At 40.8% G+C, this 12,617-nt stretch overlaps 11 non-coding genes across 11 annotated transcripts; 8 read left to right on the top strand and 3 right to left on the bottom strand.

The window, feature by feature from the left end:
• The first annotated feature begins 395 nt into the window (after nt 1–395).
• TRNAA-AGC (transfer RNA alanine (anticodon AGC)) lies at nt 396–468 on the top strand. The gene has a single exon. It is a non-coding gene; the product is annotated as a tRNA-Ala (tRNA).
• Nucleotides 469–576: 108 nt separating this feature from the next.
• TRNAY-GUA (transfer RNA tyrosine (anticodon GUA)) lies at nt 577–662 on the top strand. The gene is given in 2 exon segments: nt 577–613; nt 627–662. It is a non-coding gene; the product is annotated as a tRNA-Tyr (tRNA).
• Nucleotides 663–885: 223 nt separating this feature from the next.
• TRNAN-GUU (transfer RNA asparagine (anticodon GUU)) lies at nt 886–959 on the bottom strand. The gene has a single exon. It is a non-coding gene; the product is annotated as a tRNA-Asn (tRNA).
• Nucleotides 960–2,500: 1,541 nt separating this feature from the next.
• Nucleotides 2,501–2,586, top strand: TRNAY-GUA (transfer RNA tyrosine (anticodon GUA)). The gene is given in 2 exon segments: nt 2,501–2,537; nt 2,551–2,586. It is a non-coding gene; the product is annotated as a tRNA-Tyr (tRNA).
• A 2,404-nt stretch (nt 2,587–4,990) lies between these two features.
• TRNAA-AGC (transfer RNA alanine (anticodon AGC)) lies at nt 4,991–5,063 on the top strand. The gene has a single exon. It is a non-coding gene; the product is annotated as a tRNA-Ala (tRNA).
• Nucleotides 5,064–5,171: 108 nt separating this feature from the next.
• TRNAY-GUA (transfer RNA tyrosine (anticodon GUA)) lies at nt 5,172–5,257 on the top strand. The gene is given in 2 exon segments: nt 5,172–5,208; nt 5,222–5,257. It is a non-coding gene; the product is annotated as a tRNA-Tyr (tRNA).
• Nucleotides 5,258–5,480: 223 nt separating this feature from the next.
• TRNAN-GUU (transfer RNA asparagine (anticodon GUU)) lies at nt 5,481–5,554 on the bottom strand. Its single transcript has one exon. It is a non-coding gene; the product is annotated as a tRNA-Asn (tRNA).
• A 1,541-nt stretch (nt 5,555–7,095) lies between these two features.
• Nucleotides 7,096–7,181, top strand: TRNAY-GUA (transfer RNA tyrosine (anticodon GUA)). Its single transcript is given in 2 exon segments — nt 7,096–7,132; nt 7,146–7,181. It is a non-coding gene; the product is annotated as a tRNA-Tyr (tRNA).
• Nucleotides 7,182–8,592: 1,411 nt separating this feature from the next.
• TRNAY-GUA (transfer RNA tyrosine (anticodon GUA)) lies at nt 8,593–8,678 on the top strand. The gene is given in 2 exon segments: nt 8,593–8,629; nt 8,643–8,678. It is a non-coding gene; the product is annotated as a tRNA-Tyr (tRNA).
• Nucleotides 8,679–11,164: 2,486 nt separating this feature from the next.
• TRNAY-GUA (transfer RNA tyrosine (anticodon GUA)) lies at nt 11,165–11,250 on the top strand. The gene is given in 2 exon segments: nt 11,165–11,201; nt 11,215–11,250. It is a non-coding gene; the product is annotated as a tRNA-Tyr (tRNA).
• Nucleotides 11,251–11,473: 223 nt separating this feature from the next.
• TRNAN-GUU (transfer RNA asparagine (anticodon GUU)) lies at nt 11,474–11,547 on the bottom strand. The gene has a single exon. It is a non-coding gene; the product is annotated as a tRNA-Asn (tRNA).
• Between the last annotated feature and the right edge of the window lie 1,070 nt (nt 11,548–12,617).

Here is a 12,617-nt window from a genome sequence, read left to right as displayed (position 1 = left end):
TAGTCAAAATCCTAAATCCCAGTACAACTCGTGCCAAAGGACCAGAAGGAGATTCGCGACCTCTCAGCATTTTCTATATTCAAACCAAACCATAAAAGGTCAATCTTTTTGCTTGGGATTGTGCTGCATTACAACTTTTTTCTACAAACTAGGTAAGTTTTTTTTACTCCCCCAGTCTGGTTCTCTACATACATAGAAATGGTTTGCTAGAAAATTGCCCGACTGTATTTGTAGGCCATAATTCACATTGTGAACTCCGTAGATGTTCTTCAAATATGGGAGAAAGGAATCTGTACTTAAAAAAAAAAAAAAAAAAAGCACTCAATGGCACATTTGACTATAAGTAAACTGTGACATGGTGTGGCGTGAAACTGATAATGGCGTTCGTCGGGCATGGGGGATTAGCTCAAGTGGTAGAGCGCTCGCTTAGCATGCGAGAGGTAGCGGGATCGATGCCCGCATTCTCCAATACAATCTTTGGATTCCTTTTTCAGTTGGCCGAGTGAATTGTTTATGCCACCTGCTCGTGGCACACACGTCCAAACCTTGAAGACTTTCAACAATGGCTAAATCAAGCCTTCGATAGCTCAGCTGGTAGAGCGGAGGACTGTAGATCTAAATTAGCAATCCTTAGGTCGCTGGTTCAATTCCGGCTCGAAGGAAGTTTTGTGTATTCTATCAGATGTTTTCAACCTTCTGGCAAATACCAGACAGCTATGCTCTTTCTGGACATGTAGACAGAAACACAACCGGAAAGTTTTTTCTCCAGTTTGCCTTGTGAATTCAAATCTTAGGCAGCAACAGTGCTTTTACTTTATGGAGATGCTGAGCACCAATGTGAAAACGTCTTCAACTGTAGCATGCTACCCAAGCAAAAGGAACCAACGTCCCTGGGTGGACTCGAACCACCAACCTTTCGGTTAACAGCCGAACGCGCTAACCGATTGCGCCACAGAGACACAAACGCCTGCCGAACTTTCGTCTAACAGCCGGACGCACCCACCAGTTTTAACCGGAACCTTAAACAATGGTCAGACACCATTTCCTCTAATGATTTTCAACAATAATATGACACAAGAAAGCAAAAAAAAACAAAGAAACAATTGCAGAACCCCAGGAGTACTCTAGTCGCCAACAAATATGTAATGGCTGAAAATTTACATGTCATCGACCTGAACACAAACAGTCATTAGAATTTTACTCTGTACATCTGTTAACACAAGCAGAGTGGCGCAGCGGAAGCGTGCTGGGCCCATAACCCAGAGGTCGATGGATCGAAACCATCCTCTGCTAAATTGTGCTGCATTGCATCTTTTTCTACAAACTAGCTAAGTTTTTTTTCACTTCCCCATTTTGGTTCTCTATATACAGAGAAATGGTTTGCTAGAAAATTGCTCGACTGTATTTGTAGACCATAATTCACATTGTGAAACCCAGCGGTCAATGGATTGAAACCAACCTCTGCTAAATAGTTGTGTTTTATAAACTTCATCATTGCATATCAACTGAACTTTTCTGTCAACAGCAAACGTGTCTCGGATCAAAAACACTAGTCAAAATCCTAAATCCCAGTACAACTCGTGCCAAAGGACCAGAAGGAGATTCGCGACCTCTCAGCATTTTCTATATTCAAACCAAACCATAAAAGATCAATCTTTTCGCTTGGGATTGTGCTGCATTACAACTTTTTTCTACAAACTAGGTAAGTTTTTTTTCATTCCCCCAGTTTGGTTCTCTATATACAGAGAAATGGTTTACTAGAAAATTGCTCGACTGTATTTGTAGGCCATAATTCACATTGTGAAACCCAGCGGTCGATGGATCGAAACCAACCTCTGCTAAATAGTTGTGTTTTATAAACTTCATCATTGCATATCAACTGAACTTTTCTGTCAACAGCAAACGTGTCTCGGATCAAAAACACTAGTCAAAATCCTAAATCCCAGTACAACTCGTGCCAAAGGACCAGAAGGAGATTCGCGACCTCTCAGCATTTTCTATATTCAAACCAAACCATAAAAGGTCAATCTTTTTGCTTGGGATTGTGCTGCATTACAACTTTTTTCTACAAACTAGGTAAGTTTTTTTTACTCCCCCAGTCTGGTTCTCTACATACATAGAAATGGTTTGCTAGAAAATTGCCCGACTGTATTTGTAGGCCATAATTCACATTGTGAACTCCGTAGATGTTCTTCAAATATGGGAGAAAGGAATCTGTACTTAAAAAAAAAAAAAAAAAAAGCACTCAATGGCACATTTGACTATAAGTAAACTGTGACATGGTGTGGCGTGAAACTGATAATGGCGTTCGTCGGGCATGGGGGATTAGCTCAAGTGGTAGAGCGCTCGCTTAGCATGCGAGAGGTAGCGGTATCGATGCCCGCATTCTCCAATACAATCTTTGGATTCCTTTTTCAGTTGGCCGAGTGAATTGTTTATGCCACCTGCTCGTGGCACACACGTCCAAACCTTGAAGACTTTCAACAATGGCTAAATCAAGCCTTCGATAGCTCAGCTGGTAGAGCGGAGGACTGTAGATCTAAATTAGCAATCCTTAGGTCGCTGGTTCAATTCCGGCTCGAAGGAAGTTTTGTGTATTCTATCAGATGTTTTCAACCTTCTGGCAAATACCAGACAGCTATGCTCTTTCTGGACATGTAGACAGAAACACAACCGGAAAGTTTTTTCTCCAGTTTGCCTTGTGAATTCAAATCTTAGGCAGCAACAGTGCTTTTACTTTATGGAGATGCTGAGCACCAATGTGAAAACGTCTTCAACTGTAGCATGCTACCCAAGCAAAAGGAACCAACGTCCCTGGGTGGACTCGAACCACCAACCTTTCGGTTAACAGCCGAACGCGCTAACCGATTGCGCCACAGAGATACAAACGCCTGCCGAACTTTCGTCTAACAGCCGGACGCACCCACCAGTTTTAACCGGAACCTTAAACAATGGTCAGACACCATTTCCTCTAATGATTTTCAACAATAATATGACACAAGAAAGCAAAAAAAAACAAAGAAACAATTGCAGAACCCCAGGAGTACTCTAGTCGCCAACAAATATGTAATGGCTGAAAATTTACATGTCATCGACCTGAACACAAACAGTCATTAGAATTTTACTCTGTACATCTGTTAACACAAGCAGAGTGGCGCAGCGGAAGCGTGCTGGGCCCATAACCCAGAGGTCGATGGATCGAAACCATCCTCTGCTAAATTGTGCTGCATTGCATCTTTTTCTACAAACTAGCTAAGTTTTTTTTCACTTCCCCATTTTGGTTCTCTATATACAGAGAAATGGTTTGCTAGAAAATTGCTCGACTGTATTTGTAGACCATAATTCACATTGTGAAACCCAGCGGTCAATGGATTGAAACCAACCTCTGCTAAATAGTTGTGTTTTATAAACTTCATCATTGCATATCAACTGAACTTTTCTGTCAACAGCAAACGTGTCTCGGATCAAAAACACTAGTCAAAATCCTAAATCCCAGTACAACTCGTGCCAAAGGACCAGAAGGAGATTCGCGACCTCTCAGCATTTTCTATATTCAAACCAAACCATAAAAGATCAATCTTTTCGCTTGGGATTGTGCTGCATTACAACTTTTTTCTACAAACTAGGTAAGTTTTTTTTCATTCCCCCAGTTTGGTTCTCTATATACAGAGAAATGGTTTACTAGAAAATTGCTCGACTGTATTTGTAGGCCATAATTCACATTGTGAAACCCAGCGGTCGATGGATCGAAACCAACCTCTGCTAAATAGTTGTGTTTTATAAACTTCATCATTGCATATCAACTGAACTTTTCTGTCAACAGCAAACGTGTCTCGGATCAAAAACACTAGTCAAAATCCTAAATCCCAGTACAACTCGTGCCAAAGGACCAGAAGGAGATTCGCGACCTCTCAGCATTTTCTATATTCAAACCAAACCATAAAAGATCAATCTTTTCGCTTGGGATTGTGCTGCATTACAACTTTTTTCTACAAACTAGGTAAGTTTTTTTTCATTCCCCCAGTTTGGTTCTCTATATACAGAGAAATGGTTTACTAGAAAATTGCTCGACTGTATTTGTAGGCCATAATTCACATTGTGAAACCCAGCGGTCGATGGATCGAAACCAACCTCTGCTAAATAGTTGTGTTTTATAAACTTCATCATTGCATATCAACTGAACTTTTCTGTCAACAGCAAACGTGTCTCGGATCAAAAACACTAGTCAAAATCCTAAATCCCAGTACAACTCGTGCCAAAGGACCAGAAGGAGATTCGCGACCTCTCAGCATTTTCTATATTCAAACCAAACCATAAAAGGTCAATCTTTTTGCTTGGGATTGTGCTGCATTACAACTTTTTTCTACAAACTAGGTAAGTTTTTTTTACTCCCCCAGTCTGGTTCTCTACATACATAGAAATGGTTTGCTAGAAAATTGCCCGACTGTATTTGTAGGCCATAATTCACATTGTGAAACCCAGCGGTCGATGGATCGAAACCAACCTCTGCTAAATAGTTGTGATTTATAAACTTCATCATTGCATATCAACTGAACTTTTCTGTCAACAGCAAACGTGTCTCGGATCAAAAACACTAGTCAAAATCCTAAATCCCAGTACAACTCGTGCCAAAGGACCAGAAGGAGATTCGCGACCTCTCAGCATTTTCTATATTCAAACCAAACCATAAAAGGTCAATCTTTTTGCTTGGGATTGTGCTGCATTACAACTTTTTTCTACAAACTAGGTAAGTTTTTTTTACTCCCCCAGTCTGGTTCTCTACATACATAGAAATGGTTTGCTAGAAAATTGCCCGACTGTATTTGTAGGCCATAATTCACATTGTGAACTCCGTAGATGTTCTTCAAATATGGGAGAAAGGAATCTGTACTTAAAAAAAAAAAAAAAAAAAGCACTCAATGGCACATTTGACTATAAGTAAACTGTGACATGGTGTGGCGTGAAACTGATAATGGCGTTCGTCGGGCATGGGGGATTAGCTCAAGTGGTAGAGCGCTCGCTTAGCATGCGAGAGGTAGCGGGATCGATGCCCGCATTCTCCAATACAATCTTTGGATTCCTTTTTCAGTTGGCCGAGTGAATTGTTTATGCCACCTGCTCGTGGCACACACGTCCAAACCTTGAAGACTTTCAACAATGGCTAAATCAAGCCTTCGATAGCTCAGCTGGTAGAGCGGAGGACTGTAGATCTAAATTAGCAATCCTTAGGTCGCTGGTTCAATTCCGGCTCGAAGGAAGTTTTGTGTATTCTATCAGATGTTTTCAACCTTCTGGCAAATACCAGACAGCTATGCTCTTTCTGGACATGTAGACAGAAACACAACCGGAAAGTTTTTTCTCCAGTTTGCCTTGTGAATTCAAATCTTAGGCAGCAACAGTGCTTTTACTTTATGGAGATGCTGAGCACCAATGTGAAAACGTCTTCAACTGTAGCATGCTACCCAAGCAAAAGGAACCAACGTCCCTGGGTGGACTCGAACCACCAACCTTTCGGTTAACAGCCGAACGCGCTAACCGATTGCGCCACAGAGACACAAACGCCTGCCGAACTTTCGTCTAACAGCCGGACGCACCCACCAGTTTTAACCGGAACCTTAAACAATGGTCAGACACCATTTCCTCTAATGATTTTCAACAATAATATGACACAAGAAAGCAAAAAAAAACAAAGAAACAATTGCAGAACCCCAGGAGTACTCTAGTCGCCAACAAATATGTAATGGCTGAAAATTTACATGTCATCGACCTGAACACAAACAGTCATTAGAATTTTACTCTGTACATCTGTTAACACAAGCAGAGTGGCGCAGCGGAAGCGTGCTGGGCCCATAACCCAGAGGTCGATGGATCGAAACCATCCTCTGCTAAATTGTGCTGCATTGCATCTTTTTCTACAAACTAGCTAAGTTTTTTTTCACTTCCCCATTTTGGTTCTCTATATACAGAGAAATGGTTTGCTAGAAAATTGCTCGACTGTATTTGTAGACCATAATTCACATTGTGAAACCCAGCGGTCAATGGATTGAAACCAACCTCTGCTAAATAGTTGTGTTTTATAAACTTCATCATTGCATATCAACTGAACTTTTCTGTCAACAGCAAACGTGTCTCGGATCAAAAACACTAGTCAAAATCCTAAATCCCAGTACAACTCGTGCCAAAGGACCAGAAGGAGATTCGCGACCTCTCAGCATTTTCTATATTCAAACCAAACCATAAAAGATCAATCTTTTCGCTTGGGATTGTGCTGCATTACAACTTTTTTCTACAAACTAGGTAAGTTTTTTTTCATTCCCCCAGTTTGGTTCTCTATATACAGAGAAATGGTTTACTAGAAAATTGCTCGACTGTATTTGTAGGCCATAATTCACATTGTGAAACCCAGCGGTCGATGGATCGAAACCAACCTCTGCTAAATAGTTGTGTTTTATAAACTTCATCATTGCATATCAACTGAACTTTTCTGTCAACAGCAAACGTGTCTCGGATCAAAAACACTAGTCAAAATCCTAAATCCCAGTACAACTCGTGCCAAAGGACCAGAAGGAGATTCGCGACCTCTCAGCATTTTCTATATTCAAACCAAACCATAAAAGGTCAATCTTTTTGCTTGGGATTGTGCTGCATTACAACTTTTTTCTACAAACTAGGTAAGTTTTTTTTACTCCCCCAGTGTGGTTCTCTACATACATAGAAATGGTTTGCTAGAAAATTGCCCGACTGTATTTGTAGGCCATAATTCACATTGTGAACTCCGTAGATGTTCTTCAAATATGGGAGAAAGGAATCTGTACTTAAAAAAAAAAAAAAAAAAAGCACTCAATGGCACATTTGACTATAAGTAAACTGTGACATGGTGTGGCGTGAAACTGATAATGGCGTTCGTCGGGCATGGGGGATTAGCTCAAGTGGTAGAGCGCTCGCTTAGCATGCGAGAGGTAGCGGTATCGATGCCCGCATTCTCCAATACAATCTTTGGATTCCTTTTTCAGTTGGCCGAGTGAATTGTTTATGCCACCTGCTCGTGGCACACACGTCCAAACCTTGAAGACTTTCAACAATGGCTAAATCAAGCCTTCGATAGCTCAGCTGGTAGAGCGGAGGACTGTAGATCTAATTTAGCAATCCTTAGGTCGCTGGTTCAATTCCGGCTCGAAGGAAGTTTTGTGTATTCTATCAGATGTTTTCAACCTTCTGGCAAATACCAGACAGCTATGCTCTTTCTGGACATGTAGACAGAAACACAACCGGAAAGTTTTTTCTCCAGTTTGCCTTGTGAATTCAAATCTTAGGCAGCAACAGTGCTTTTACTTTATGGAGATGCTGAGCACCAATGTGAAAACGTCTTCAACTGTAGCATGCTACCCAAGCAAAAGGAACCAACGTCCCTGGGTGGACTCGAACCACCAACCTTTCGGTTAACAGCCGAACGCGCTAACCGATTGCGCCACAGAGATACAAACGCCTGCCGAACTTTCGTCTAACAGCCGGACGCACCCACCAGTTTTAACCGGAACCTTAAACAATGGTCAGACACCATTTCCTCTAATGATTTTCAACAATAATATGACACAAGAAAGCAAAAAAAAACAAAGAAACAATTGCAGAACCCCAGGAGTACTCTAGTCGCCAACAAATATGTAATGGCTGAAAATTTACATGTCATCGACCTGAACACAAACAGTCATTAGAATTTTACTCTGTACATCTGTTAACACAAGCAGAGTGGCGCAGCGGAAGCGTGCTGGGCCCATAACCCAGAGGTCGATGGATCGAAACCATCCTCTGCTAAATTGTGCTGCATTGCATCTTTTTCTACAAACTAGCTAAGTTTTTTTTCACTTCCCCATTTTGGTTCTCTATATACAGAGAAATGGTTTGCTAGAAAATTGCTCGACTGTATTTGTAGACCATAATTCACATTGTGAAACCCAGCGGTCAATGGATTGAAACCAACCTCTGCTAAATAGTTGTGTTTTATAAACTTCATCATTGCATATCAACTGAACTTTTCTGTCAACAGCAAACGTGTCTCGGATCAAAAACACTAGTCAAAATCCTAAATCCCAGTACAACTCGTGCCAAAGGACCAGAAGGAGATTCGCGACCTCTCAGCATTTTCTATATTCAAACCAAACCATAAAAGATCAATCTTTTCGCTTGGGATTGTGCTGCATTACAACTTTTTTCTACAAACTAGGTAAGTTTTTTTTCATTCCCCCAGTTTGGTTCTCTATATACAGAGAAATGGTTTACTAGAAAATTGCTCGACTGTATTTGTAGGCCATAATTCACATTGTGAACTACGTAGATGTTCTTCAAATATGGGAGAAAGGAATCTGTACTTAAAAAAAAAAAAAAAAAAAGCACTCAATGGCACATTTGACTATAAGTAAACTGTGACATGGTGTGGTGTGAAACTTAGCATGCGAGAGGTAGCGGGATCGATGCCCGCATTCTCCAATACAATCTTTGGATGCCTTTTTCAGTTGGCCGAGTGAATTGTTTATGCCACCTGCTCGTGGCACACACGTCCAAACCTTGAAGACTTTCAACAATGGCTAAATCAAGCCTTCGATAGCTCAGCTGGTAGAGCGGAGGACTGTAGATCTAAATTAGCAATCCTTAGGTCGCTGGTTCAATTCCGGCTCGAAGGAAGTTTTGTGTATTCTATCAGATGTTTTCAACCTTCTGGCAAATACCAGACAGCTATGCTCTTTCTGGACATGTAGACAGAAACACAACCGGAAAGTTTTTTCTCCAGTTTGCCTTGTGAATTCAAATCTTAGGCAGCAACAGTGCTTTTACTTTATGGAGATGCTGAGCACCAATGTGAAAACGTCTTCAACTGTAGCATGCTACCCAACGCCGAACGCGCTAACCGATTGCGCCACAGAGACACAAACGCCTGCCGAACTTTCGTCTAACAGCCGGACGCACCCACCAGTTTTAACCGGAACCTTAAACAATGGTCAGACACCATTTCCTCTAATGATTTTCAACAATAATATGACACAAGAAAGCAAAAAAAAACAAAGAAACAATTGCAGAACCCCAGGAGTACTCTAGTCGCCAACAAATATGTAATGGCTGAAAATTTACATGTCATCGACCTGAACACAAACAGTCATTAGAATTTTACTCTGTACATCTGTTAACACAAGCAGAGTGGCGCAGCGGAAGCGTGCTGGGCCCATAACCCAGAGGTCGATGGATCGAAACCATCCTCTGCTAAATTGTGCTGCATTGCATCTTTTTCTACAAACTAGCTAAGTTTTTTTTCACTTCCCCATTTTGGTTCTCTATATACAGAGAAATGGTTTGCTAGAAAATTGCTCGACTGTATTTGTAGACCATAATTCACATTGTGAAACCCAGCGGTCAATGGATTGAAACCAACCTCTGCTAAATAGTTGTGTTTTATAAACTTCATCATTGCATATCAACTGAACTTTTCTGTCAACAGCAAACGTGTCTCGGATCAAAAACACTAGTCAAAATCCTAAATCCCAGTACAACTCGTGCCAAAGGACCAGAAGGAGATTCGCGACCTCTCAGCATTTTCTATATTCAAACCAAACCATAAAAGATCAATCTTTTCGCTTGGGATTGTGCTGCATTACAACTTTTTTCTACAAACTAGGTAAGTTTTTTTTCATTCCCCCAGTTTGGTTCTCTATATACAGAGAAATGGTTTACTAGAAAATTGCTCGACTGTATTTGTAGGCCATAATTCACATTGTGAAACCCAGCGGTCGATGGATCGAAACCAACCTCTGCTAAATAGTTGTGTTTTATAAACTTCATCATTGCATATCAACTGAACTTTTCTGTCAACAGCAAACGTGTCTCGGATCAAAAACACTAGTCAAAATCCTAAATCCCAGTACAACTCGTGCCAAAGGACCAGAAGGAGATTCGCGACCTCTCAGCATTTTCTATATTCAAACCAAACCATAAAAGATCAATCTTTTCGCTTGGGATTGTGCTGCATTACAACTTTTTTCTACAAACTAGGTAAGTTTTTTTTCATTCCCCCAGTTTGGTTCTCTATATACAGAGAAATGGTTTACTAGAAAATTGCTCGACTGTATTTGTAGGCCATAATTCACATTGTGAAACCCAGCGGTCGATGGATCGAAACCAACCTCTGCTAAATAGTTGTGTTTTATAAACTTCATCATTGCATATCAACTGAACTTTTCTGTCAACAGCAAACGTGTCTCGGATCAAAAACACTAGTCAAAATCCTAAATCCCAGTACAACTCGTGCCAAAGGACCAGAAGGAGATTCGCGACCTCTCAGCATTTTCTATATTCAAACCAAACCATAAAAGGTCAATCTTTTTGCTTGGGATTGTGCTGCATTACAACTTTTTTCTACAAACTAGGTAAGTTTTTTTTACTCCCCCAGTCTGGTTCTCTACATACATAGAAATGGTTTGCTAGAAAATTGCCCGACTGTATTTGTAGGCCATAATTCACATTGTGAAACCCAGCGGTCGATGGATCGAAACCAACCTCTGCTAAATAGTTGTGATTTATAAACTTCATCATTGCATATCAACTGAACTTTTCTGTCAACAGCAAACGTGTCTCGGATCAAAAACACTAGTCAAAATCCTAAATCCCAGTACAACTCGTGCCAAAGGACCAGAAGGAGATTCGCGACCTCTCAGCATTTTCTATATTCAAACCAAACCATAAAAGGTCAATCTTTTTGCTTGGGATTGTGCTGCATTACAACTTTTTTCTACAAACTAGGTAAGTTTTTTTTACTCCCCCAGTCTGGTTCTCTACATACATAGAAATGGTTTGCTAGAAAATTGCCCGACTGTATTTGTAGGCCATAATTCACATTGTGAACTACGTAGATGTTCTTCAAATATGGGAGAAAGGAATCTGTACTTAAAAAAAAAAAAAAAAAAAAAAAAAAAAGCACTCAATGGCACATTTGACTATAAGTAAACTGTGACATGGTGTGGTGTGAAACTTAGCATGCGAGAGGTAGCGGGATCGATGCCCGCATTCTCCAATACAATCTTTGGATGCCTTTTTCAGTTGGCCGAGTGAATTGTTTATGCCACCTGCTCGTGGCACACACGTCCAAACCTTGAAGACTTTCAACAATGGCTAAATCAAGCCTTCGATAGCTCAGCTGGTAGAGCGGAGGACTGTAGATCTAAATTAGCAATCCTTAGGTCGCTGGTTCAATTCCGGCTCGAAGGAAGTTTTGTGTATTCTATCAGATGTTTTCAACCTTCTGGCAAATACCAGACAGCTATGCTCTTTCTGGACATGTAGACAGAAACACAACCGGAAAGTTTTTTCTCCAGTTTGCCTTGTGAATTCAAATCTTAGGCAGCAACAGTGCTTTTACTTTATGGAGATGCTGAGCACCAATGTGAAAACGTCTTCAACTGTAGCATGCTACCCAAGCAAAAGGAACCAACGTCCCTGGGTGGACTCGAACCACCAACCTTTCGGTTAACAGCCGAACGCGCTAACCGATTGCGCCACAGAGACACAAACGCCTGCCGAACTTTCGTCTAACAGCCGGACGCACCCACCAGTTTTAACCGGAACCTTAAACAATGGTCAGACACCATTTCCTCTAATGATTTTCAACAATAATATGACACAAGAAAGCAAAAAAAAACAAAGAAACAATTGCAGAACCCCAGGAGTACTCTAGTCGCCAACAAATATGTAATGGCTGAAAATTTACATGTCATCGACCTGAACACAAACAGTCATTAGAATTTTACTCTGTACATCTGTTAACACAAGCAGAGTGGCGCAGCGGAAGCGTGCTGGGCCCATAACCCAGAGGTCGATGGATCGAAACCATCCTCTGCTAAATTGTGCTGCATTGCATCTTTTTCTACAAACTAGCTAAGTTTTTTTTCACTTCCCCATTTTGGTTCTCTATATACAGAGAAATGGTTTGCTAGAAAATTGCTCGACTGTATTTGTAGACCATAATTCACATTGTGAAACCCAGCGGTCAATGGATTGAAACCAACCTCTGCTAAATAGTTGTGTTTTATAAACTTCATCATTGCATATCAACTGAACTTTTCTGTCAACAGCAAACGTGTCTCGGATCAAAAACACTAGTCAAAATCCTAAATCCCAGTACAACTCGTGCCAAAGGACCAGAAGGAGATTCGCGACCTCTCAGCATTTTCTATATTCAAACCAAACCATAAAAGGTCAATCTTTTTGCTTGGGATTGTGCTGCATTACAACTTTTTTCTACAAACTAGGTAAGTTTTTTTTACTCCCCCAGTCTGGTTCTCTACATACATAGAAATGGTTTGCTAGAAAATTGCCCGACTGTATTTGTAGGCCATAATTCACATTGTGAAACCCAGCGGTCGATGGATCGAAACCAACCTCTGCTAAATAGTTGTGATTTATAAACTTCATCATTGCATATCAACTGAACTTTTCTGTCAACAGCAAACGTGTCTCGGATCAAAAACACTAGTCAAAATCCTAAATCCCAGTACAACTCGTGCCAAAGGACCAGAAGGAGATTCGCGACCTCTCAGCATTTTCTATATTCAAACCAAACCATAAAAGGTCAATCT

This window comes from Dendrobates tinctorius, unplaced genomic scaffold (genome assembly GCF_039654945.1).
Source record: "Dendrobates tinctorius isolate UK_male_01 unplaced genomic scaffold, ASM3965494v1 ptg000251l, whole genome shotgun sequence".
In the NCBI taxonomy this organism is placed as follows: Eukaryota; Metazoa; Chordata; class Amphibia; order Anura; family Dendrobatidae; genus Dendrobates; species Dendrobates tinctorius.
The sequence above is the reverse complement of the archived record's forward strand: the minus strand, read 5'-3'. Positions and strand labels throughout refer to the sequence as shown.